This window comes from Vidua macroura, chromosome 6, assembly GCF_024509145.1.
Source record: "Vidua macroura isolate BioBank_ID:100142 chromosome 6, ASM2450914v1, whole genome shotgun sequence".
In the NCBI taxonomy this organism is placed as follows: Eukaryota; Metazoa; Chordata; class Aves; order Passeriformes; family Viduidae; genus Vidua; species Vidua macroura.
Window position 1 is genome coordinate 46,352,908 of NC_071576.1, and position 26,698 is coordinate 46,379,605.

A 26,698-nucleotide genomic window follows, 5' to 3' on the forward strand; every position below is an offset into this window, starting at 1 on the left:
TTGTGGTGGATATGGGAAGAGTAACTGATATTATCTACCTGGATTTGTGCAAAGTATTTCATACTGTCCCACACAGCATCGTCATCTCTAAACTGGGAAGACATGGACCATTCAGTGAATAAAGAATTGGCTCAATGTTCACGAGGAGACCAGTGATGATTGGTGTCCCTTGGGGGTCTGTATTGACCCCAGTGCTCTTTAGCACCTTCATCTGTCACACAGATGGTGGGATCAAGGGCAGCCTCAGCACATCTGGTGATGACACCAAGCTGTGTGGTGCAGGCAAACGTGCTGAAGGGTGGCAGTGCCATCCAGAGGCACCTTGATAAGCTGGAGACAGGCCCACAAGAACCTCCTGAAGCTCAACAAGGCCAACTACAATATCCTGGACAAGGGCTGGGGCAATCCCAGGCACAAACACAGGATGGGCAGGGAACAGATTAAGAGCAGCACTAGAGACAAAGCCTCGGCCGTGCTGGCAGACAAGAAACTCAATATGACCCATCAACATGTCCCTACTGCCCTGAAAGCCAAAGGTGCTCTGGGCTGCACCACGAGGTGTGGCCAGCAGGGTGAGGGAAGTGATTCTACTCCAGTCTGGTGAGACCCCACCTGCAGTACTGCATCCATTGGTGGCCCCAGAATATAGGGAGCATGGGTGGATCAGCTGGAGCCTTACAGCACCTGAAAGGGGCCTATAAGAAAGCTGGGGAGCAATTTTTGACAAGGACATATGGTGACAGGACAAGGGAGAATGGCTAGAAGCTGAAACAGGGCAGGTTTAGATTAAATATGTAATTCTGTACTGTGAGGTGATGAGGCACTGGAACAGCTTTCCTAGAGAAGTTGTGGATTCCCCATCCCTGAAAGTGTTCAAGGCCAGGCTGGATAGGGCTTTGAGCAACCTAGTCTAGTGAAAGGTATCACTGCCCATGGCAGGGGGTTGGAACTAGATGATCTTCAAGGTCCCTTCCAACTCAAACCATTCTATGGTGCTGTAATTTTACTGCAGAGGGTAGAAAACACATTTCTTTCCAATGGAACTTTGATAATGAAAACTTATTATCGAAGCAACAAATGTAATTCAGAACGACTGGAAGGCTTTTCTCAAAACATGCCAAGAATCCAAACGTGTAAACCAAGCTACTTGTCAGTCCTAAAAATATGAGACACAAAAAAACGAGCTCATCGTGCTTCAGAAAATGTGGTGCATTTGGCAAAGCACTAATGGAAACTGTTTTTCCAGCTGGCTGCATGACACCTGGCTCAGACAAGGTAAGTGGGAAGAGGGAGAGGATTAGTTTCCAAAAGTGTGTTAAAGTGTTCAAGATGACAACTCATCACATGCTGTTGAGCACTCAAAAGACCTTTTTCTCACCCAGCTGTAGCTTACTGCAAGTGAACATAATTTGCATGTTTCACACAGTAATTACAATACCTAACTTCACTGCAATACGACTTCCAGTCTTTTTAATCCCCTTTCTTTCATCCCTTATTCTCTACAGCAGCTATTAAAAAATGACAGTAATGAAAAATTAGGTATCACAGCAATTAATATCTGCATACTGGAAGACAGTGGGGCAGTTTGGGACACTGAAAGTTAGATACTGTTGAGAGATATTTTCAAGTAAGAACAAGTTTTGCAAGAGCAATATACTATATTACTGCCTGCCTATCCAAAGTCACAAAGTAGATTTGCTAGAAAGTATTGCTCCACAGTGGGGCCATCTGTATCCATTTTTAGCAAACAAAATTACATTAAATGTAGAGATCAAATCATAAAGCTGTTGGCAATAACCATGACTTTGTTTGTGATAAACCTAGTACCCTCACTGCTACACAACTCAACACAAAGCTCAGCCGACCACTGTGGAGGTCTATCTGCCCAAGACACATTATTCAGACACCGCTGCTTTAAAGCAAATTGCAGGGTGAGGACGTTACTGCCATACAACTCAGATCCAGGCTTAAGAACAGCCCAATACACTAAAGCAACGGGCAGCTCGGAGACCTTTAGGAGACTGCCAGAAAGAAGTCAGTAAAGCTTTAAGGACTATTCTGCAGAGTCATTCTGAGCTAACCGCTAATGGTATGATCCATTCTCCTGTGATAGCTCTTGTATAACTAACTAATGAGAATCAGCTGCAAAGGAGGGAGATTTTATGTCTCAATAATTTTGAAATTTTTAAGATGTTTTTAATACCAAGCAAATCAATAATCTGAGTATTATGCCCTGCTTCTCTTTTGTTTTCTTCTCTGATGTTCTCAGCTGTGTCATAATTTAGACACAGTTCTTTATCCTTTGGTCTTTATCACTTGGTCTGAATACTTAAATGCATCATAGTTTACCAGTGCTGTTAAAAGCAATTTTGTTCAATTTTTATTTCAGAAATTCAGAAGTTTGTGGAGGTTTTGTAAAGAAATTTAGTAGTTAAAGCTTGCACCTCTTTTGAACAGCAAGGGCTACAATAAGGCTACAAACAGTATTAACCACAGTTCTCATAAGTCAGAGAGATATACAGATGCATAACCACACGTATCCTATGTACCAAAAAAAATATAACGCAGTGATGAAAGGCTTTTGAAGCATGGAAAGACAACATTCAAAGCCACTTCAAGTTTACCAGTGTTTTAATACCTTCAGCTTGGAAAATGCTGGACAGTTCCTTCTGTTTGACGGAAACAATCACTTGCCTCTGCGAAACAGGTTTCTTGCAGCAAAAAACTACACAGATGGGTAAACTCCTCAGGATCAAGAACATTACTGGACAACTGGTAGTGGGAACATGCAGTGCAACCTATCACCATGTTAAGAATCATAAATTTTATGTATAGTGTCACCCATATACACATACAATTGTACAGTGCACCTTTAGATCAGTTTTAAACAAACATGAGTATAAAATTGGTATTAATGCTCTCCGTGTATTCAACAGGGAGCAACAAAGAGAAGGATACATCACCTGTGACAAATGGTGAAAAACTTTTGTGTTCTTGTGGGCACTCAGAATAGCTGCTGCCATTCAAAAACAATTACTACTGAATAATGCCTTGCAATAAAAGCCTTATGATGATATCTGTACATTGACAAAGGCACAAAAAAGGATTTAGCATACACATGGAACTTAACACATTTCTCAGAGTAATGGCACCTCTGTTTCAAAATATGTGAGTTGAGACAGTGAAGAAAGTTAGTTTAAACTTCCCAGTTGTGTTATGGAAATACTTAGCAGAAGTGCACATCAATTTGCAAGGGTGTTAGTTTTTTAATAAATACATGTTTTTCAAGAATAAAAACCACATTTCTTTCTAAATTACTCTTTTTTTTTTCTTCTGGCAGTACTTAACTTAATATCCATGAAGTTTAATATTCAGAATGTGGGTTTCTCTGGGTAGCAATTGCTCAGCCAGCATAAAGCTCCCTAAAAGAATGGTTCCCAAGGTATTTATATAATATGAAAACAGTAACAATAATCATCAGATGTTTATCTCAACTTAATGAAATGATTCTAGATCTCTGCTGCTTGAATAGTTGAGAAAATAAGAAATGTTCAAGAACGATGAATGAAGAAGTAATGACTTAAACTATCAGCCTGTGGCAGAGACCATTCTTTACAACAAAAACAGGTATCCATGTTACAGTATGATTTGCTATGATCTTTCTATAGGTTGCCTAAAGGCGGTAAGAATTTTATTATGATCACCTTACAGAGCTGTACTCTATCCATGTTAAAAGCAGATGTCCAATTGTTTAACTTCTGTTATTTCCAAAATACCAAATAACTCCCACTTCAGAAAGGCTCGTATGTATTCAGTGAACAGAATGGGCCCCAGGGCTGTAATACACTTTGCTCTTATAATTTCAACATGACTTGCTCCTGTCTACAGAGGTGCAAAGATAAAGTTCTCCAGAATGGTAAAAATATAAGTTCACACCTACCACAGGAAGCAGGACTTACTGGCCTCGCATAATTTTCCTTCCCCTCTTTTTTATGTTTTCAATTGCTCTATTGCTCCTGATCCATGACGTATGGTGAAAAGCAGCATCTCTCCCATGGCTATCCAAAACTGGATGGGAGCATGACCTGATTTTTAGGAAACTTCACAGACTTCCTTCATCACTTAAACTGAAGCAAAAAAGAAACAACCACAACAGTCAAGCCATGATAACAAATAAAAGCTACCACTGAGGGAAGTGATGAGAGTCTTAATTCAAGAACTAGATGCAATTACAAGTTTAGCAGTTGCCTCAAAGCAGTACAGAATGTGCAGCCAACATGAGGAGCAAGCCTGTGTTTTGTCCTACAGTATTTCTAAAGAAAGAAGGCATGACAATGATCCCTCACAGAGACTTAAGTGTCAGATTGGAAGGGGCATTCTGATGGCTCCGTCAGACTCACAATTCCATAAAGTAAGAAGGAAAACTACAGGAATCTGAGTAGTATTTATGCAATAAAATTAGAATTTACTAGAAAGAGTAAATAACCTTCCTACTGTATTATAAAACATCAAGAAAAGGATATTTTGATGCAACTGAAGACACCAAAGTTATTTAGCAGCTATAAGACTTTAAAAACTAGGGTAACGAAACTGGAGAGCAGAACCATCTTTCTCAGAAAGTTCTTTTTGTATTAACTCTCCTCTGTGAAAGGAGCATCCACTCCAGCACTAAGTGAATCCTGTACTGATAGGAGTCAATCCTAACTTCAACAGAGATACCCTGCATTTACACCAGATAAATCTATGGCTCATGGTTTCCCTACTAGTTAGACCTTTTTGTGAAACTAAATCCTCACATTCCTTCTGAATTCAGGAGGAGGGAAGAGAACAATTTCCCAACACATGATTCAGTACAGAAGAGAACAGAAGGGAAGGTTCTAGGAAAGAAGTATTTCCCATTTTGCATCATCATACACAAATGGTTTTCAAGAGAAAACAATTCCTGAATGAAATTAGTGATTCAGCCAACTTTCCATACTAGACAAGGAGTCAGCACAGATTTCTTGGAAAAACAGATAATCATAATTGAAACTACAGAAGTGTCTGTTTTGAAGGTCAATTTCTCTGTTGTGGATTATCTCTACTCAAAGAGGAAATCAAGCCACGGGGAAGAGTTAGCTATAGCACCTTTTCTGGGATAATGTAGCCCAGAGAAGGAATTGTCCTCACATACGTCATTGAGTATCTCAGAGGCCTTGTATTAGTGAATGACTGCCATGGTAGAGCTTGGCTTCAAGCACACTTTTTTATTCTACAGCATGTAATACCAGGCCAATGCAAATAGCAAGGCCTGCTCAGGAGCCACTTCCAGTGGTGAGACACCACCTCTGGAACTGGAGGCTTCTCACTACCACAGGGAATTTTCCTGTTGATCAACAAGAACTGAAAACAGATTCCTTCACACCAAACCCAGCAGAGAAGTATGCTTTAGACACCTCACTTATCCTTACTAAGGAAGAAAAGGAAGTGGCCAAACTCTGAGGGTCTTCCTGATTTATGGCTTCAGCAAGTCCCAGGGGCAGAACCTGTAGGTCCAACATGATATGCAGGAAAGATTTCATTAATAATGGGTACACTTCAGATAAGATGAAAAGAAAAATATACTAATAAAATCAATTTTGTTTGTTCCCTTCCTATTTCTTTTCCTGAGCTCACTTGTTGTATGTAACACTTCCAATGGTCTCGTGTTTCCATGGAAATTTCAGCCACTGTGGTGACTACAAGAGAGTGACCTCACGCCTCTGATAAGGAGTTCACATTGGTGGGAACTCATTTTAAAGCTGAAGCATGATCAGGACAAAGCTTCACACTGCAACACTGGGAAATAACTCCAATAAGTTGTATTGGAATCTCATTAGCAAATGAATAATTTGATATACCAGGCCAGTTAGATCTTATTTTCACAACCTTAAAATCCCAAGTTAAAAAACAGCATTCCTGAGCAGTAGCACATAATCCAGATGTTGCTCTTCTCTACTGCTGAATCTAAATCGTGATTCTCAGTTCTGACGACACAACTATTCTCCCTGAGCAACTGATTGCAATATTGACACAAATGAGCATGACCTGTTTTAAGTAAGTTGGAGAAGTTGCTTCTAGAAACCAAAATCCAACTTCCACATGGCTTTCCATCTAGTACCATGAATAAAAGTTAATATAAAAAGGTAATTATAAGTAAGAGAAATTTATTTAATTAGAATTGCTTAAGACACAAGTGATTTATTGTATCCAGAAGTTTTTTGCAAGGTTTTGAACAGGCTTACAATCAGCTTTCTTGCAGTTCTGTCAGTATAGCCTGTGGACCGTTCTAAGCAGTCTACAGCTGTGGACTGTTCTAAAGAGCTATTTCTTTTCAGCAACTTTTTTTCCGTATTCTCTAGAAAGATGCATCAATTTTCATTTTCTTCCTGAAGGTAACAAGGGGATAAAGAGGCTGCAGGAGGCTCAGACTTGGTTTTGTGCTTTTGGTTTGTGCTGTTTCACCACAATATTTAACTCATTATGACATGCAGGATAGACAAAGACCTTCTGATATGCAAGGTCATTCCTGAACCACAAATATTATTATCAGGAGTCTCAAAGTCCCTAAAATGTCACGTCAGAAGGTATCTGTCGCTAGTTAAGAGGAGCTGTGGGTTGTCATTTAAAGATCCTGTTTCTTCCCTCCTTGCCTACAAAAATTTCATGGATTAAAAAAATAAAGGCTAATAAATAAATCAAAACATCATACACAATACCCAGGGTGGGCAGCAGGTACGCAGCCTAAGTCATGCCTTACACAGACCCTGAAGCTAGCACTTCTGGGAGTTGGGGATCAAAACAAATGGGAGAGAAAGAGGGATGTTGCTCATTAAATAATTATGGGGTTTTATCTAAATTGCTAAGTAAAAGAGTCACTGCATATTTAGCAGATGATACTATGTAAAACTAAATCCACTAAGATATCAGCATGTTTCACTCTTTTTCCCCCTGCTCTACTTCGTAAGCAGGATTTCCATGATCAGACAAGCATCCACTGAACAGCTGGACAGTTTGCCAATTTCACAGCAATCAGTGCTCACTGAACAAAACAAGTTATCTTCCCAAACCAGAAGCACCAAAACAATAATGATAGTAATAAGCTTGAAGGGATGAAAATATTTCTTCCATCTATTCAGATTTTTATATCCTTTATACTGCAGTTTTACTTTGTTTGGGTTCTTCAGGGAAGCAGAAAGAAGAATCATCTTCAGAGTGTTTCCTCCCTCATTTAAGAGATATGGAGGAGAAATGCTTTATTTGGTCTGTCAGTTTCTTGATATTTTCAGTGAACAACAGAAAACCAAATCAGACATCAGCAGACCCTGCCATACATTATGAAACACTATACTTAAAAGAAAAAAATCCTTAGCTTCTATAGTACACCGAGTCTTCAACTTTCAAAGTAGTTTGTGTAAGGTCCATTATCAACATTACAGGTGACAAAACAGAAGTCTCAAGAAATTACTGTCAAAACCAGAGATAATTAAAGAAATCAAACCTGCTCATGTCCAGCCACTTTCTCACCTATTAGAAACTCTTCCATGAAACAGCAAAGAAGAAACAGATCTTCCTTTTAATAAAAGGAAAAAGATAGATGGGCATAAATGAGTCTCATCAAAGTTAATGCCTTAGATTGGGGGAACCTTTATGGACCTGCTTTGACAAAAACCTATTTTACAAAAGCAGAGGAAGCAACAGAAGGAAATGCTACAAATCTCTCAACATCTGGATGCACCAACTGTGACCTTTCGACCTTAGGATATTTCAAGTACCCAGCAGATTGCTACTGCTGAAGTTTTCCCTATGGACACACTAAAATAGATCACCAGTACTACAGATCATGATACATCAAGTTTGTGGTACACATTCTAGGCCTGGCATCAACACTTAATTTGGTTCTGAAGGGGTTAACTAGGAAATTTGATCCTTTATATTGCCCTAGGAAATCCACAGTACAGCCCTGATTAATGTGACAGGATGCATCAGTTCATAAAGGGTGAAATATACCTTTGCACAGTAGGATAGCACTAGACCAACACTTAAGTCTCATTTAAGCACTTAAAATAATGAAATATCAAAACCTGGTGGAAAAAGAGCATAACTGTAGATGAAGCGCAGTGTCAATAAATGCATAATAGAAAGACTAATGTGAAGTAGCAATATACAGTTCTGACTCCCAAGTTAGCTGGAATCATTCAAGAAAAGAGTTATCATTACTTCAGACAGCATAATAAAAATACCAACTCAATGTGCAGAGGTAATCAAAACTGACAACAAAATGTTGAACAATCAAATCTAAAGCTGTACTTGAGAATGAGGTAATGCCAAAATATAAATGAATGATACATCCCCAGGTGGAATACTGACCTCAAAAATGCACAGAAGAAATAGGTAACATTAAGAGACCAGCAGCAAAAACACAGAGTGCATGAGGATCATACCAGGATAGAATGAAAATATCCAGATTGCCAATTTTGATGATCAGACTAAAAACAGACATCCTAGACAATGTTAGACAAGCACAGGATGATGAAAGATAGAGATGATACATTAAGAATGCCCCCTTAATACCAGGACGTGCATTATCTCTAATAAAAAAAGGGGATAAAGTTTTAAACAAAGAAAGAATGAAAAGGAGTAAAGGATTTTGATGCTTCTTTTCATTCACTTGGGGCAACATAAAATCACACCCATCTGAAGTACAGTTATTGGGAATAGACTCATATCCCTATGTTAGAATCAAAATCAACTGGTAATCTTTGACACATTCAGATAGAAGGCAATTACTAATCAAGATAGCAGGGGCAAAAAAAAAAAAAAAAAAGCAGATCTGGTGTTTCTGAAATCAGCTGCTGCAGCATTTCTAAACTGACCACTGAACTATCTACTACACCAGAGAACACTGGTCTGACACAAAAAAACTTGTTTTATCATAACATCCCTGTTGTGCTCATAACCAAGACCCTTTTAAATTAGTAAGTCCAGGTATCACCCTGACCCACCGCAGCAGTCTGGAGCTTTCTTGCCTGGTTAGAAACTGCAGCATAGATATACACGAGTAGGCTGAGGGTATGAAATGGCATGAGATTTTGGACAATGTCCAAGATAGAACAGGCCATTTTACAGTTTTGCACCTCACTCAGAGAAGTAGTAAGTATGTGGTTATGTACAGTTCTGGAACAAAAAACCACTTTTCCTACATTCACTCCCCTAAAATTCAAAGATGGTTAAGTATCAGACTTAAAATCTTCCCTCTAGCCCAAAATACCTCTAACTGTGTATGTTTCACCACATGACTCTTTATCAACAGGTATTAATACAAAATTAACAGTTTTGATAACTCTGATAGGCCATCTAATGAAAATGAAGTACACAAATTATGAAGTCTGATGTGGAGCAAGCTATGTACTGGGAAGGTACCAAGTAAGCCTTAAATAAAGAACCATTCTTATTTTCTCAAGGATTTAATTCCATCAAGAAATTGAACTACTAACTTCCCCTTCCTTACCACCTCCTGCTGCCAAGAGTCAGACAAAATAAACTCATCACACAGATTTTATCAAGATCTCTTGAGACAAAAAAAAAGTAATTTCTGGACTAGAGGCTAAGTGTAAGAATTTTAGGCCCAAAGGTCAGTTGTCTAAGAGAATTGTAGGCATTTGTGGATACCTCAGAACAGAGGCAATATCCAAGCTGTGGCTATTGTATCAATGTAGAAATACAGTTGCTATAAATTCAGAGATCACTTAAAGTGATCTCTGGTTTAAAAAACAACTAGTCAAGGTTACAGAAAGGCCTTTTTAAAGACTGAAACAAATATGCACCTCCTTGCAGAAAGGGTGCAGTATCTAAAACTTCAGACACCAAAACCTTTCATAATGCATGTGATTTTATACTTTTCTCAAGTAACAATGTTTGAAACAAGAAAATCCAACATCTAGACCCTTTCCCAAATTTAAAAATTATAGTCTCTGTCCTTACATAGAAGGTCAAGTCCATAACTAGAGTCATTCCAGCAGAATGGAATCCAAGGCTCTTAACCAAATAGCATCAGTTGAGGGTCTAGCCCATAGTCATCAAATCTGATCTTTCAGTTACACTTACAAAATAAATCAACTCCAACCAAGAATATGGGATGCAAACAGGCTGTTCCTGGAGTAAGCCATGGTTAAACTGTGTTTCCTGTGAAGTAGTGGAAATCTAAAGTAAGACTCAATAACCTCAGAGCTATCAAGCCATTTTAACAATAGCATAAGCATAAGCAAAGCACCAATTTGCCTGTGGAGACACAGAATCTGGGCTTCTTCATCTTCTCACATATCCCACTTTTCCAGCCTCTTATTACACTTAATACCCTTCAGTGTTTCATAACATGAGTGAGCTTACAGTCAACCACACTTTGTGGTGCTGAGCTTGCAAAGCAGCATGGATCAAGAACCTTCCATTCCCTTTGAAATCCAAGTCTGGATTGCTCCAGCTTGTTTTTCAATAGAGCAGTATTTTCAAATGCTACAGTTCGATTTTACAATGCTGCTGGCAAGGCTAGGAATCAAGCTAAATCCACATACATCCAGCAGGGAAAGTTGCCACAGGGGAAGAGTGAAAAATCAAAGGGCGAGCAGTAAGATGATCCTATACCACTGACTTGCTGAATGCCAAAGAATAAAGGCTTAATACACAGAGAAATGAGAAAGCCAAAAAAGTTACTTCCAATACTGTCCATAGTTGCTTTCAAATCTCAGTATTTTTGCAAGTTAAGAGACAATACAAAACCAACGAAATTGCACATTAGAGCCAGGCTACCAACACTATAATCACACCTGCTTTTGTGTTAAGGTTAAGGAGTAAGTCTTGGTGATTTAATTTCTCCTAGGATGCATGTACACCTGTGTTAGGTCTTATCAAGTTCATCACCCTACATGCAGCAATGGCCATAAACCACTTGAATTCATTTTTAGACTGGAAGCAAACATATTTTGAGATTTTCATTAGAAAAAAAGTATTTAGAATAATCAATGGGGGTGGTGATGCCTTAAGTTCTAGCTTTGTCTAGGTAGCCTCTTCAGGCATCAGTGGAGAAGGACAACATTGATTTTTAAATTGAAATATTACTCTCTTTCACCTCATCCACAGCCTAGTAATTCAATTTTTGATTTGTTTTTATTTTAAACCTTTGAACTACCATAAACTTGTGGCAAAACAGGGAAAATTCAGGTTTTTTTTAAAGTTCATTACATTTCCTTACTGGAGCTTTTGCATTGTTATTTGGTGAATTTAGTTAAAAAACTTGTATCTCTCTCCACTGGATGGCAGAAAGCTGTTTACTTCAGTCCTCTCACTGCAAAATTGACAAGCATGCTGAAGAAAAAAAATGAAAGGCTCAAGGCTTTTTTTTTTTCCCTTTTCTTTTTTTTTAAACATGCCTGATTAGGCAATAACCAATTTTTATTCTGCCTCCAAAAATTACCAATAACCTACTGCAGCATGTGTTACAGTGCTGTGTTTTAAATCCCAAACAGGAATATAAATAAGCAAATATAAAATCATGTTCTGGAGATTGCAGGTTAGGCAAGAATGTTGCCTTTCTCCCTTGTTAACTGCAAGCATTAGTCATAAATTGTCACTGCCCCTCTAATATATAAGCTATGTGCACTGAGAGTTCTTTGCAAGGGTCAGACTCTATCCCCAAACTGTGCACTAGGCTGGACCTTTGCTTCCTGACTGAGGCAAACCCAGCAAAAAGAGCCAAGACTTACACACCCAAAAGCATCATAGGTGAAACAACACTTTTGCATCATGTATCTTAGCTGGCACAAACATCTCTTGATAATTTCAGCAATTATATCACAAGTGACCTGAAGTATTATCAAGTAAGGCCTCAAATTTGTATTATTTGCTGTCCACTGTATGAAGTTCAACCAAATACTGCCAAGGGCTCATAAGCCACAACCACAACAAAGAACAGAAGTTATTCTGTATATTAATGCTTTTTATTTACCGATCCCATTCTTCTTTAAAATGGACCAAAAAAAACCCCAAAACAACACAGAAACCTAAGCAGTAACTTTAGTTTCACTTTACAGACCCACAGTAGGTTTCAAAGATCACAGTAAAAAAATCAGTACATTTTAAAACAATTAATCTTAACTGGAATTATTTGCCCTAAACCCTTCAGAATTCAATTGTTAAAAAAACTGCATGTCTTCCTACAGAGTATTTAAGCAGTAGCATAGTCACAAATACAGCATGATTTTGACATTTACTGTAGTCCTGGAAAGGAAACAAGCCAAATGCATTCCTGGCACAGCTTTAATAATTTCAAAATCCATTTGCACAAAATTCTGGCTTATTATCTCAAAAACAGTAAGGAGCAATATTTTATTTGATCTGTTTTCTGAATTCCCATTTTTACCTCCCAAAACATAACTTAGTACCTCAAAATAGGACTTAAGTGGGACTCAAGTTATAGCTAAATCTCATACTAGCAAAAGGGTAAATTTCACTCCTAGGCCACTGATGAGAAGATTCTCCTTCCCCATTAGCCAAAATACTTTTTCCAGACAGTAGCTTACGATATGACTATCTTTAACACCCATGTAACAGACTCCTAAGGTCATCCCTTAAAGAAATTCTTTGATATTTCAAAGTTCATCAGCAGCCTCCTCAGAAATGCCTGCATTCCTGACAATCTAGTCTTCAGCATAACCTGGGAGCTGAGCCACCCACTTCACACCGACCTATACCCTTTCCAGGCAGGAGTCCTGGGAGCTGAAACTTACAGATATAGTATTTTGTAAATATCAGCTTGCTAAATAAGACTGTTGGTATTATCCACGGGGTTAATCTTGTAACCTTTCTTTGTCTTTTACATCCCACTTGCAAATTTGGGTAGGGGTGGTGATGAGGTGAGGACTAGAAAGGAAAAGAGAGGAGATATGGGACTATGTGGCAGCTTAATTCGAGGCACTTTTAGAGGCTTCTCTATCAGTCTATCTGAATCTCCAAAAATTACTTAAAAGGAAAAAAAAAAAAAAAAAAAGAAAAAGAAGGAAAAAAAAAAAGAAAAAAGCACACACCACCAGAGGGCTGCTGCCTGCAGGAAAATGAAACTGCTGCATTTTAACACTGCAGTAGAATTCCACCAGCTCCACAGAGGCATAAATAAAAGTGACCAAGTTATAAATATTTTGTAACTAGAACACACAGCATCATACATAGTTTTACTCAGTGACATTTTGTTTGAGAGATCAGGGACAAATGCCCCTAAGGAAAGAAGCAACAAAAGTCAGCATAGCCACATATTGTCAAAATGGGAATATCAAAGCAATTTCTCCATTTTATTAGAATGGAGTTAGAACAACTTTTTAAAGGCAGCCCCAGAAATTTCAGCATTTATGTATCAGTATTTCAACAATCAAAAGGACCAGCTATGGAAGACAAATGCAGCATAAACAGATATCATCACCTGGCAGACCAGGCTGTATGGGCCAGTCTGTCCTCAGGAGGTTAAAAAAAAAAAATTAAAAATCACTAGACCTAAATTGTAGGGTTATCCCAGGCCTTTTCATGATGCTTTTTATTTCTGATACAGTTATCTATGCTAGCTGGCTAACCCTCTCAGTCCCAAAAAGGAAGTCAAGGATTATCTTAGTTTTACACGAGGGCATCATAAAAAAATACAATTTTTTACTAGTCAAAGGCTCTACCCCAAGTCAGTGACTAAGCCTCTTAAGGCCAGTGAAGAATACATAGTTATTGTTTCTGAATAATCTGCCTTACAACTGCACAATGACACAAACAGACCCTGTATTGTACACATCTCTACTACTCTTGAAGACAAGAAATGTCCCAGCTAAGACTCTGTAGCATTTTAGAGATCACAAGAGTACAACTAGTGACCCTCCTTTGAGAAGTTCAGTACCTTTAATCCAAGGAGCCTTGAGAGCACAGAATAATTTTGCACCAGAGAATTAGAACTCTACAGGATCAAGCAGAAGGTTGGCATTTTGTGTACACACACAAACACAAAAAAAACCCCCAAACCAACCCTGAAATGAAGTCTCCCATACATAAAGTGTACAATGCATTATGTATAAAAACACTCAGCTTATCCACATCTGACACATTATATTGATCTATAGCTGATGCAGAGTTTATCAAGAGACCAAGAAAAGGCACAACAGCTACAAGTAAATAATAAGGTAAACGATGGGGAAGACAGGACTTCTACTCAGGGCAACATTCTTAGGTGCTCTGCTTCGCTGCTCCAACCTTCAGTGCCCTCTGTTCATTGCTCTTTGTGCCAGAAGAGAACAGCACATCCCACCAGGGCTAGAATTCCACCTGTGACTGCAAGTTACACATAGCCTTTGATCTGGATACTTGGTCTTGCCATGTGTTCAATTCCCACCATTACAATGAGAAGAAAAAGACCTAGAGCATATGAGTTTCTCCCCTCTGATGAACTCTTCAGAAATCTGCAGTAGAGCAGACACTAGAAGAGTAAATATGATGTTAATTTTTCTATTCTAATCAAGGTTGCTATGAATTCTTGTGAAGCAGTCTACAGCCCACCTGGTTCCACAGAGCCACAGGCACAAAAGCGCTGAGGATAAATGAGAATTGGTGGAGCTAAACAGGCTTTGCAGCCATAACTCATCTAATTCAGCGGTGATAAGAGAAATGGTGATGACAGCATTAAGGACTCAGACCCAGAAACACTGCCTATTTTTGCAGCATTTTGTCTGAGCAGGACAAGGCACCTGGTAATAAAGATGGCAACTGTCCCAATCATGCTACTAGTTTGGTTGTTCCTTTTCCTAACAAAGATGAAGTAATGATAAATGTAAGGGCATTCTCAAACTTAATGCAGACTGGCTGGATAATTTCAGTACAGGTATGTATGGAATACTAGAGAATTACTACTAGAAGTATTAAAACATTTGCTTGCCTTAATTTGTATGTTAGCTGAGCAGACAGACTTCTGCTTTAAGGATGAAATATAGTAATTTGTAAAATGCTGAGCCTGTATTTTCTGTTTGAATTGAATTTGCTTACAGTATCATTCCACTTAGTGCTCTAATTTGCTTGAATATTCACTGCAGAGATGTATTCCTAGGCTGCTCTTAACTAGAACACTGCCAGAGGTCTGCCTTTGCTGTGATCAATGAGAAGCTTGCTCATGAGTCAAACTCCCCTCTCAGATAAACGTGAGGAAGGCCTTGAAGTCACTGAGACTGCACAGATGTAAGTGAGTGGGAAATTTGCCTAAGTAATGTCTTCATTGCAATCAGGAAACAACCAGAAGTAAAAGAGATGTAATTTCATAAATATGAGCAATGAAATAAACCACAGACCCACAAGAAAAGCAGCATGGGACAAAACCCAGAAACTCTAGGACTGATTGTTCTCTATTGACAATGATTACTGATTTTAATCAAGCTTTACTGATTTACAGGAGTGGGAAGTTTGGGGGGAAAAGGTTAGATTTAATTAGCTTCAAACGCTAATGACAAACTTGAAGGCTGGTGCTCACAAAGTGTAAGGACTCTTAAAAGCTGTGCCACTCATAGCTGTGTCTTTACAAAAAAACAAATGCTTGCGTTTAATGAGGCGATAGTGCCTGCGCCATTGCCAAGTTCCAGTATAATACTTGGCTTTGTCTTTGGTGACGATTCTGTACAGACAGGCGTTGCAAACACACAAACGGCTCTCAGTCTTCCTCTCAGCTTTCTGCAGGAAAGGACTACTTCAAATACTGCCACTGTACCAAAATGGATACATGGAGGAAATGCAGAGAGAGCTCCCTTCTTCCCACACTCCCTGAGCACTGAGCTCAGCTTGCAAACAGAAATGACCAAGTTCAAGTCTCCATCTCCCTTGCTTTGCACTGCTCCAGCAGCAGTGAGTAGGCAGCAATCCAGCCTGCCAAGCTGTATGGGGATTCCCCCAGCATCAGGGAATCATAATGTGCTTTTAGCACCACCTTCTCCTTCTAACTTTGGTATAAGAATCTTAGAAAAGGTGAGGGCAATATCTGAAGAGCAGCTGTATTGCAGCAATCTCTATCTGTCATAGCAGCATCTCATGGCCCTCAAAACCAAGTGAAGATTACAGAAGCTGTGCTGTTTAGGACAGCTTTCTGTTAACCTGATTTTTTAAAGGAAATAAAATTTAAATGTTCAGGCTGCCCACTTGCAATTCCCCCGTAACATCAGAACCCATTATCAAGTTTCAACCAAGTCTGAAAGAGCAAGGGAAGTCTCTGAGATCCCACAAATTCAGTGGAGAGTGCTGAATGTCTGTGGAAAAAAAACCTAAGAGATTCAAACCATCACTCCCACTACAGAAAGCTCACTTGTGATTTATCCTCAATGTATTTCAAGAGAAAGAAAAAAGATGGGCAAGCAGCAGAGACAGCTCCAAATGAGTCACAAACATTGTCCTCACCTAGTCCAAGAGACAAAGGACAGAGAAAGAGCAGGAGCAGCAGGGAAATACAGGGTACAAAACTGGAGAATACGGAGTTCCTTAGTTTTACAGTTCACTGAGCAAGTTAAGGTTTAGCTGCACAGGAGAACACAGAACACAGAAGAGTTGAGGCTGGAAGCAATCTCTGGAGATCACCTGGATCAACACCCTTTGACAAAGCAAAGCCAAACAGAGTGGCTGCTCAAGGCTTTGTCTAGTCTGGATTTGAATAGTGCAAGGAAGGAGACTTCCCAGCATCTCTAGGCAACCAGTGCCAGGTGCAGCCCACTCGCACAATGGAGAAGCTTCTTTCTATATTTAAATGGAACTTCCTATTCACACACAAAAGCCTGACTAGGATTAATGCCTTAGCATGAAAGGGATTACATGCAGATAATGTAACACAAATTATCCTTCCCCTCAGTTCACAAGCTGGGCGAGACACATAAAATGTGGAAGAAAAAAAAATACACCTAAGAGAAAATAATTGTCCAAGGACATACAGTGCATCAGTATTAATTTCCCAACGACAAAGCATCTTGTGTAAGTAGGAGACAACCATAAAAGTACCTTGTTTTTCAGTCTACCATGACCATACAGTTAAGAAAAAAAAAAAAATCTGACAATATATATGCTTATTTAGGTATGGGCTATGTCCTTGAGTATTTCTATGGCGCTTCAAGCACTAAACATGAACCTATTTAAATAAGGCCTAAACAATTAAGGGTCTCAGCTTCAGAACTGTAACATCCCCAGAAATTTTTTGAAGATACCTTCCTAGCATCTTAATTAATTTTCTCTAAGGGACTAAAGCTGTGGAAAGAACCAAACATCTGTCTAGTAGCCTCCAGATTAGGATGACAATTCTCAGATCAGTTTCCATTTTGAAGAGGCAAGGTAACACCAAACTTTAAAACAAAGATAAACAAACAAAGCCCCAAAAGCAACCAAAAGAAAAACCAACCAACCAAAAAAACCCACAAAAATGCAAACCAAAAAACCATATGATGAGGACTTCAAAAAGATAACCGTGGACCAAACCTGTACCTGCTGTCAGCAGGTTTTCTCAACATGAAAGCCAAGCTATCCATCACTCAGAATCTGAAAATATGATGAGAGCTTTGTAATAGAATACTGCGAGAGATTAAGAGATTCCAGTATGGTAAAAATCTCAAATAGTCAAATTCATTCCTTAATCTTAGGGACAGGTCACACTTATTAAAAGGCATTCACACGATCACTAAATGAAACTCACCCAGGGCAAATGGCTGGCATGATAAGTAACCCAATCCTCTGCTAGCAAACAATCAGCAAAAGACATCAGAAAATTTATAGCATTGCACACAGTACATTTAACACCACAAAGATTTGGGATATGAAGTCTTATTTTCTCTCTTAAACTTGCGCTTTAATGCAAATGCAACAAAATATTAGTCTTATCAAAGTCTTACACTAGATGAGCCCAGACTTCATCAGAGCAGGACATTTATTTTATTTTTTAACAGAATTTTCAAAAATGAAATTGCACATCTCCAGATCACATTTAGCTGCAAATATGTTCTTGAAGGTTCCTTTTCTTCATAAATTATATTCCTGTAAGGCAGACAAGCCAACACTATGAACCTGGGCTTTGGTGTGCCTCATCCTGGACCAAAGCAAAACCCCCAATCACTTTTCCAATAGAAGTATCTGTGTAGAAACCTAGCAGTGTCTGCACTGCTAGCCTCATATGAGATAATTAAGAAAAAGAATGAAAGATAAAGAGCCAAGCAATTTCATCATCGTTCTCTGCTGGGTCAGTATGAAGACCTGGCACATTCTCATTTGCAGCTGCTGTTTCACTTTGACAGACTGACACTAAATAGTTCTAAAAGTAGGCTTTAGACAAACAGTAAAATAACATTTTTTGTCCAGTTCAGTTTGCTTCCTCCAGAAACCAACTCCTCCATTACTTCTTTTGCAGTCAATTGTGCTTTTAATAGGTAAAATACAAGGAGAGTCAGTTTATGGCATTTAAAGCTGAACACACAGAGCAATGACACTGCAAAAACAGAGTGTGTTAATACAAAGGTAATGTAGACATGATTAAAAAATGCCACACTGATTTATTTTCTCCCACATTAAGCATATAGTGCAAAAGACAGCAAATCAAAATTGCAAAAGCCTCAGGATATAAAGACAGCATGTTTTTTTTGTGAGTAGAAGCAGAGAGCCAGAAGAGCACTTACTAAATGGATGCCTGAAAACAGTTTTCCTTTTTAGAAAAATTAAAGGTAAGTACTTCACTGGAAATATTATCATGCCTATAATTCCCACATAGTGCTGGAACATTAAAATGAGAAAGAAAAACAGATAGTACTTGCACCCCACCCTCAGCCACCTGACCATGATTTCTCTCCTCAACATCCCCCTACACCCTGCATTAACCCATTTGCTGTCAGTTGATTCACAGATTTCAGTGCAAAGTTTTCACCAGCAATAATTTCCTTTTGTCAGTGGCTGGCAAGTTATCTACTTTCTTCCAAACTCCTTAATTATAAAATCACTGATTATCAATGGGTAGATTATTAGATAAAAAACTGAAAAGCAGCCTGTTATCTGTGGTGAGCTACACAAAGAACAGTCCCTTCCAGTCTAAGCTTACTTCATCCCAAATTAAAAATGTTTATGTGAAAAAACCCCAAAAATTTAAAAACTATTCCCCAAAGTAGTTACAACAAAAGTCTAAAAGCCAAAAACTGCTTAGCACAGCCATGGGGTGCAGAACAGCAAGCTTGGCCATTAGAACTCCATGAAAGAGTTATTTAGGGCAGCTTTAGAGCTACTTTATATCAGCTGGCCTGATATGTCTCTATGGTCTTCAGGAAATAATAAGATCACTTTCTCAAAATAAAACCAAGAGCACTAACAATTCAAGGGAAGTGTCCTACTCTACCACCTCCCTCACTGAGCAGGCATCAGCAACCTGCACCAGCCTGAAGGCTACTCTGCCCTCTAGGAAGGCAACAGTACCACTGGCAAGAGAACATACCTGGATTTGCTTAAACACCATCATTACCTTCTTTGCCCATATTGCTGTCTGTCCTTAGTCTCATGACACACTTGCATTAAATAGACTTTAAAAAGTTTATCCCAAGGTCATTGCAAAAGAAAGAGTGCATTCCTGTTTATACAGTCCACAGGACAACTGCACCCTCACAGGCATCTCTGCCACAACTGACACATCCAAGAACAAAATGTTTGCAGCTACATCAATAGGCAGTAATGCACTTCCATGAAAGGAACCAAAACAAATTCTGCTGCTCCACCAAAACTCCACTCAAACTCAACTTTCAAAAGCTATGAAGCAATGGAAAAAAATCTTCTGGGTAATTTTTTAGTGCGGTTTTTTAACATATTTTTATTAGTAATGTTTCTAGTCTGTAAATATAATTCATTCATAAAAATTTTATATTCCTATTCAAAATTAAATGTAGAATAAGTAAAATGAAATTGGGTGAACAATATTAATATGCTATAAAAGTAGTGATTTTAAATCAAGTTTAATTTGGTCACACTTCTGTACCTTTTAAAAAGACTTTCTGGAAAACTTATATCTACCAAGCATGGATGCTTATAGGAATCATGTCCAAACTTTCCAGGAAAACTGAATTTTTGGTTTGAACTTGCAAACATCTGTGTTGGAAGTGCTTGCACTTCCAAGCAGAATACAATTCTCTTACGCAATATACACAACAGACTACATTCAAGAGTACAATTCAAAACTTTGAATACTGCATAAGTGCAAACAATCCATAAGTGAGGTAAAGATAGTTGGGGAAAGGAGGTATAAATAGCTGTTTGCCAGAAAATCTGAAACAAATAAGGATTTAAAGGAAATCACTCTGCATTTACAGACACTGCAGATGAAGATGGTTCAAGTTCATTAAGAACACTATTTACAACAAATTATTCATGTTATTCTACAGATCATTATGGCTGTTTTGTAGAAAAACATAATGTTTATGCATTAACTGGAAATGGAACAATCTCCTCATATTCCATAAGCAGAATGAACAGCATTATTGACTAGGATTGCTAAACATCTTGGGCTTGTTTAAAAAAAATAAAAAACAACCAGAAAATTTCTTTGGGATATTTCTTAATAGGACAATCCACAACAAACAAAAAAAAATTCACGCTCATCTATTTATCCCAGTCTTGATGATGCTTCTACTGAATGCAGCTCATTTTCAAATATGGACTAACTTCACAAGGGCAAATTACAGTATCTTAGCATTTGAAGAGGACAACTACTTGAGTATTCATTTATGTCTCTGCCTTTACTGTACCTTCACAGAAATCTATATCCAGGCTTCCACCCCATCTTATTGTGACTGTTCTCCTAGGTGCATAGCACAGTCCTCATGCAATGTCTTTTACTTTAGAAGGTATTACTTTCAAACTTCTCATTTCCTTTCAATTTCTTCTGAAAGCTGGAATTCTTCCTCCACCTGCATTTGTTCTATATTAACCACCTGCTAATTTTTAGATGTGTATAACATTTATTATTGCCATCACAATTACTGTTTAACTCTCTAAAGCACACAATATTAAAGACTTCCCAAAATGTAATGTATGGAGTAAACTTATGGTATACTGAAAAACATTGCAATGCTGCAGAGTCCAAAGCACACACTGGCTGCTCCACTCAGTTTACAAAAGGAATTGTAAGAACCTACCTAAAACACTACACTTGGTTCTTCCCAAAGAATCACAGATTTTCTAGAGATCAAAAGAATTCCTCTCAAGAGGTAAATTTTAACAAGAAGATTTTTTCCTTTCTTCAACTTCTCTCCTCACCCTAATGCAGTCCTTCTCACTGTGGCAGAACAAAATGACATTAGAACAATGACAAAAAGTAGGAAAGTGCTTGAACAGTGCAAGAACCCTACTTGTGAAATCAGTGCTTCCACAGTTCCTGCTGGCATCTGAAATCTAAGTATATAGTCAGACTCCTATTCATTTGACAGTATCAAATTTTAACAACTCTTGGGTAAGAAAGCTTACTGTGCTTTACAAAGAATAATTTACAATAATTCAGAGCCTGCTGCTGTTTCCACAAGTTCATAATAATTGTGCTACTAATATTGAGGTAGAAGACTAATGGCATGCCCCTACAAAGTTTTCAGAAGGATGGAAGTTAAAAATCATTTTCATTGCATTTAGCAAACAGGAATTTCTAATTCAAACAATAAACAAAACAACTAAAAAGAGTGAGAGTCATAAAAGGGATAGCTGAACTTTCCAGTTCAGACAAGTAGCAGGGTAATACTAGTTTACTTCAGTCAGTAAAACAGGCAAGCACTTTTCAAAAGTGAAACGTATATAAAGTTAAGAAAGACAATATCTCTCAAAACTCCTAACCATTACTTGATAATCCATTACATGTGAGTCACTATGACATAATCTTTCTTGGGAAAATTTCATTCTTAAGACCCCTACTACCTACAGTATTGCTTGCAGTATTTATTTCTGTGATTACAAATTCAACATTTAAGTCTTCACAGGCTGTCATTAGGAAGAGTATGGGTTCATACTGCTTTGAAAGAAATGGGCATAAGGAAAGCAAAGTATATGTATGAAAACATTATTAGGATATATACTAGTTTGTTGTTTGCTTGTGTGTTTAAAAAGGCCATGAGGAAAACTGCAATGATTTACATCTCTTAAAATGATATATTCATCTAGACAGCTAAATGGAAGAAAGCTGTACTCCTTAGATTATCACTAGATCCAACACGCTGTGTTAGAAAAAAAAATATAGCAGTATGAATGAAGAGGATATACTTTGTTTAGCCTACTTACCTAAGGAAACCAGGCTTCTGAGACCACATTGACTACCAAAAATTCCCTGAATACAGCTGAAGTTTTCAACCAAATTTGACAGAGACAAATAAAAAAAATTAACAAATTTCAGTTTCTGCCGGTGTTATGGAAACAGATGGGTAAGACTGTAAAGAAATGTCCTGTTTAAGCTCTCACTGAATAAAAGGCTATTAAATTCTCTAAGACCCAAATTTAATTATTTCTGTTCTTACATAACCCTGCATAACACTGCTGAACACCTCGCTTATGGCTCATATATAATGAACATGTTATACACCAAAATAGCTGTAAGCTATATGGGATGCAATGCAGAAAAGGGAACCTCTACACTTTTTGTGAAGGTCAAAGTGCCGTGAGTTTCAAGCATGACTCTTTGTACCGAGCTTAAAACAGAATAAAAGGAACATAACAAAATGAAAAAGCAACACTAAACTTCCCATAAAGTTTATCTCAGTGCGAATAGAGTAACTCCCACTTAGAATCAATGCCTTACTGCTTGTAGACAAGTCAGCATTTTAGAAATTTCAACTAGGCATTGAATTGGTGCTACAGCAAACAATGATGCCAAAGCCTATACAGTGACTGTCAAATGAAAATACAAGAAAACCCTCCAAAATGCTAAAGACCTTCACAAGAAATACTTCAATTCCTCATCTTTGCACTTGTTAATAAATATTCACTACAGTCACTTTGAACTACTGTTAAGAGTTTCAAGGGTGAAACAGGTGCTAATGATGCCAAAAGAAACACAAGAACAGAGATAACTGTGGAATTTAAAAGAAAAAAAAAATAGAGCAAGGCATACACAGGAAGCTGGTGTCATGTAAAATTAGTAGCAAATGAAGAAAATCTATACCTAAAGCTATAACACTGATTCATGACTGGGTGTGACTGGGCCTTGTCAAGGCACACTGTTTACTGTAACAGGACACACATCCTTTACTTACTACTGTTAATTACATGAAAACCTCCTATAATTAACTGTGAAAGAATGTACCAATGGAACTGAGATAAACCAATCTTTCCCCACACATCCATATATATAAACAGAAGAGATTTTTTTACGCTGGCAGTTCTATAAAATAATTTTTTTGAGTACAACAATCAAGATTCTGATGCCTCTCATATGCTTGCAAGATCATTTACATAGAGATTCCATATGCTATTCTGGCAGATGATGTCAAGAAGAGGTGCTCTAAAACCATTATAACCCCATTATAAAAGCAAACCATCTTGCTACAGTACTCAAATGATATGTTAAATTCATATGTTGCATTATTAAAAATAATTTTTGTCCCTCTATCATTCCCACTAGCAGCAAAGACCTAAGCCCAACCATTTTTCAGCCCCCTCCCAACTTCTCTGCCTGAGAGGCCCTAATCCTCTCTTTGTGGCATTGGTTACCCTCGGCAAGAGTGACACACCAGACCAGAAGGCTGCTCAAGACAAATTTTGCATATCTGATCAATCAACACTTTCAGTTGTTACCCACTAATTTGAACAGAAGGCTTTTCCCTGTCAGTTTTGCCCACCCACAGCCAGATGTCACCAGGTCCCACTAATATCCCAGATACCACAACCAGACCTCTCTGCAGGGACCAGTAGGTTGCTGGCTGCTGGTAAATGCTTTTTTTCAGCTTTTAAGATGGCAATCAGCATGAACTCCACAGAGAGAAAGCCAAAGAGAGTTTTATCTACCATTAAGCTCTCCCTCCATGGCATCCTCTCTAAGTCTGCTCTGAACTACAAATGAACCCTCACTCCTCCCCAAACCCCCTTCTTCTAATGTCAGTAAAAGCAGGTATGAGTGATTAATATGTTTGTATAACACCCATGTATCTGGGAGCAAAGCTTGACCTGCCTATATAAAATAACTTTAAAGAGTCAATAATTTTTTATTCCAAATAAAAGTGATGGATATGAAGATCACTGCAAAATGGACAGGACTTCGCAACAAAACTTCCACTTCTTTCTATTCATCATTTCATTTTGCCAGATTTTTCTTCTCACTCTTCCTCATACCCTTGGAAAAAAAAATTCCAAAACATTACCTCCTAATCTTCCAAGCTTCAAAGTCAAGCTCTAAACAAATTATTACGATCACAACTTCCTTCATCTGTAAGCCACTGCAATTCAAATACCAATATACACAATATACTATGGTGAATCAAGCTCTCTTACTGCACTGCTTGTCCTCTCCCTAAAATGCTGCAGGTTGCCTGCTTACCCACCAAAACAAGCAGGATGAGGATGAGCTACATGCCACACACTGCTTATGCCATTCTGCATGCTCCCAAATGTGATTAGCACAGAAAATGCGAGAAGACCAGAAGGCATCTGTCCATATTTAGTCATGTATGTTTAATACTGAGTTAGATTTCACCTCAGTGCATTATTCCATTAATCAAGGGCGGGTATAAAAAGAGAGACACAGACTGACATCAGCTACTTTCAAGATCTCTCTTCCTCCTTCCCCCACCTCCAGCTTCTATGACACCATATATTGTGCATTTCATGTGCATTCATGTGTGCAAACAATAGAGATTTATCTATAAAGATCAGTTATATGGTAAAACTGCAAAAGGAAACTTTCACCCTTGTCCAGCTGGTTGAATAACTGCAGAGGCCAACAGCAGCAAGCCTCTAAATACATCCTGTTCTTCTCTCTCCACCCCCACATCTCTAATCACTTAGGAGGAAGATAGGAAGATTAGCAGAGAGGAAAAAAAACATAACCAAAGCTGCAGATAACCCTTTAGGACCACAATGCCAAGCTATAAGAACATGGATCAAAAGGTTAATGCAGCTGTATTTTCAGGAATCTCAGGCACAATTGCATTTAAAGGGGAGGGAGGGGTACTGAGAAGGTGAGAGAGAGAGAGAAAAAAGGAAATGGTGATGAAGACAAAAATGAATTTGTCATCTACAGATGGCTCTTTGATCACCTGGAGTATTCAGAAAAGGATTATCAGCAGAAATAGGGCAGTTTTATTAACATTATACCATAATTTTTCTTGTAGGATATTTTCATTACCATCATCAGAACAGATTTTAGTAAGAACACAGCTGCAGAAGACCCACTGAGCTATGCAAAGGATAAAGGTGGTAACCAAAACAGTGACAGAGAACTACCAATAGCAGCTGATATACTGAAGAGATTAAAAAAAAAAAAAAAAAAAAAGAAATATAAATAAAAGTCACTTCCACTAGAAGACAATGTCATCTTCATCCATGTCTCTGAACGGTTGCTATGGGGTTGGGAAGAGGAGGGGAAGGATGGGGGGAGGTTATAATCAATCATCTCAGAACAGCATTGCTTCTTACAGAGAAAGATCTGGATTTTGACTGTCCCTAAGAAAATAGCGGACTGCAGAGCTGCTGCCACGCAGAGCAGTGAGGAAGCAGGCAGAGCAGAGGCAGCAGCTGGGGATGGAAACGCCTATTAAATCCTTTAGACAACAGATGGGCAAAGCTCGGCTGGGTTATAAAAAAAAATACACCACAATGCATCATGTTTTATTGTCCCAGCATAATGAACAACACTTAATACCCACATGCCCAAAGAAGCCTCCCTATGGCTGATTTTACCCCTTCCCTAAATTATAATCTGAAGTCTCAATCCACTTTTAGGGGGATCCCAACCCAATGAATTTGCCATTGCTTTATTGCACCTGTTACTAAAAATAAAATATTTTAAGAAGGAAGGCGTTTGGGCTTCTTTTTAAGGGTTTTTCTTCCAGTTAATACTCCCCTGCCCTTGAAGTGAATGTGCTACCCAAGCAAGCAATAGTAAGTCCAGATCTTGAACGCATTTAGGGGATCTAATTATGTCATGTAGGGGAGAAGCACCTGCTCTCTGCTAATTCCCTCCACACTCCTTCCTCTTTTTAATATTTCTTACCATTGTTCCATTCAGGAAAATCTGCTGGGGGCAAGTTTCATAAACAAGCCTTAAGAAAAATAATTAAATAACCTCCCTTTCCCCCTCCCAACCCCTCCTACAAAAACACAGCATAACCAGAATGAATTCTGCTACCGATCCTCTATTTTTCTTTTATTTCAGACCCTACCCACAAAAACCATCAGCCCATCCATCCATATTTGCTAAATGCCCACAGCAGTCAGTGCCAGAGACATACTGTACATATTTCCACCACCCCCCCACCAGCTGCACCTTAAGGACTACACCCTTTTCAATCATGATGTCATGAAATACTGCTGGTGACTCCCCCACTACCACCACCACCACCTCCTCGGTACTACAGGCTGTGAATCTTTAATTTCAATATACTTTGATTAAAAAGAAAAATGCTCCTAAGTAGGGCAGTGAAGAAACGGA

The 26,698-nt window shown here is 38.4% G+C and overlaps 1 protein-coding gene across 12 annotated transcripts in view; it reads right to left on the bottom strand.

The window, feature by feature from the left end:
• Positions 1 to 26,698, bottom strand: part of BRSK2 (BR serine/threonine kinase 2) — a 303,411-nt gene that overhangs the window by 275,986 nt on the left and 727 nt on the right. The window lies entirely within an intron of this gene.